Source organism: Belonocnema kinseyi, chromosome 6 (genome assembly GCF_010883055.1).
Source record: "Belonocnema kinseyi isolate 2016_QV_RU_SX_M_011 chromosome 6, B_treatae_v1, whole genome shotgun sequence".
Taxonomy (NCBI): Eukaryota; Metazoa; Arthropoda; class Insecta; order Hymenoptera; family Cynipidae; genus Belonocnema; species Belonocnema kinseyi.
In genome coordinates, this window is record NC_046662.1 from 132,749,780 (window position 1) to 132,751,293 (window position 1,514).

A 1,514-nucleotide genomic window follows, 5' to 3' on the forward strand; every position below is an offset into this window, starting at 1 on the left:
CAGCGCAAAGGTGTCGTATGGCGCTTCTATCGACGAGCTCAGGATCTTCAGGGATGCCATTAAGTTTTCCTCGCTTCAAATAAACCTTGGCGCATTTGTCTAGCCCAAATTTCATTCCAATTTCCTTAGTATACCGTTCGACAATCCCCAAAGCTGGATGCAGTTGCTCTCTGTTTTTAGCATAGACCTTAAAATCGTCCATGAAAAATACATGAGTGACCTTGTACTTTCGATCTGCAGGTTTGGCGCACAAGTACCCGTCGGAATGGGGCAGTGCTAGAGATAGTGGCAATAATGTAAGGCAAAAGAGGAGTGGGCTCATGGTGTCGCCCTGAAAGACACCTCTTTGAAACGTGACCTTGTTAGTTGTCATACGATTTTTTCCAGATGAGATAGTAACTCTGGTTTTTCAAAGCGGCATCAATCTCTCTATGCACCCAACTATTTGCGGATGAACCTTTAAGATTTCCAAAAGACAGATGATAAGTCTATGGGATGTCGAATCGAAAGCTTTCCGATAATCAATTCAGGCCATCGATAGGTCACGCTGGTAGAATGCTGCATCTTTGCAGATACATTTATCGATGAGCAGGTTCTCCCTACATCCGACTACGCCTTTCTTTGAGCCTCGTTGTTCATATATTTCTTGCCACACAGGTTCAATTGCCCGAACAATCCTATCATTTAGGATAGCTGTGAATATCTTATAAAGCGTGTTCAGACAAGTTATTGGCCTGTAGTTCTTCGGGTCAGCTAAGTTGCCTATTTTCGTCAGGAGTATTGTGCGCCCTTCCACCAACCACTCTGGAATCGGCTCTTCCGACTTCAAATATGAGGTGAAAATACGGGCCAAATGCTGATGGGTTGAAGAAAACTTCTTCCACCAGAAGGTTTTGATATAATCTGGTACCGGTGCGGAGTAGTTCTTCATCCCCCTTAATACTTTTTTCACCTCCTCGGTATTGATGGGTGGGCATTCTTTATCAGTTGTTATGAGGGCAACACATAACTCCTTGAAGCTATTTATATTTTCTGAGTATTCGTCCAGTCTATGCTGAAGTTCATATACTTCTCTCCAAAATACTTCGACCTCCTCTGGTTTGGGTGGGTGTTCGACAGTATTTGGCGGGTCTTGGAAGAGTCGAGATGGGTCAGAGAGAAACTGTTGATTATCTCTGACCGACCCCTCCCACCGCTCTAGACCTCTCTTGGCGTCAGATAGTATACGTATTCTCTCAAAAATATGCTGCCTGATGGTCAGCAACTTTGACTTGTTAAGTGTGTTATAACGGGTCCGGAGTTCGCGCGCGAACTTTCGAACCTGGGCGGTAAAATTCCTGCCAGATGTGATGTAGTCAATCACACATTGAATGCGGGACGCGTACTGTCTTGCCCAGCCTATTTTTATGGCCAGTTGATGCATTCGTCTTTTGGTCTTATGATCAGCCGTTTGTTTTGTTTTACGGTTCGCATCGGCCAAAGCTCTCGCTGCATTATACACACAATAATTGATA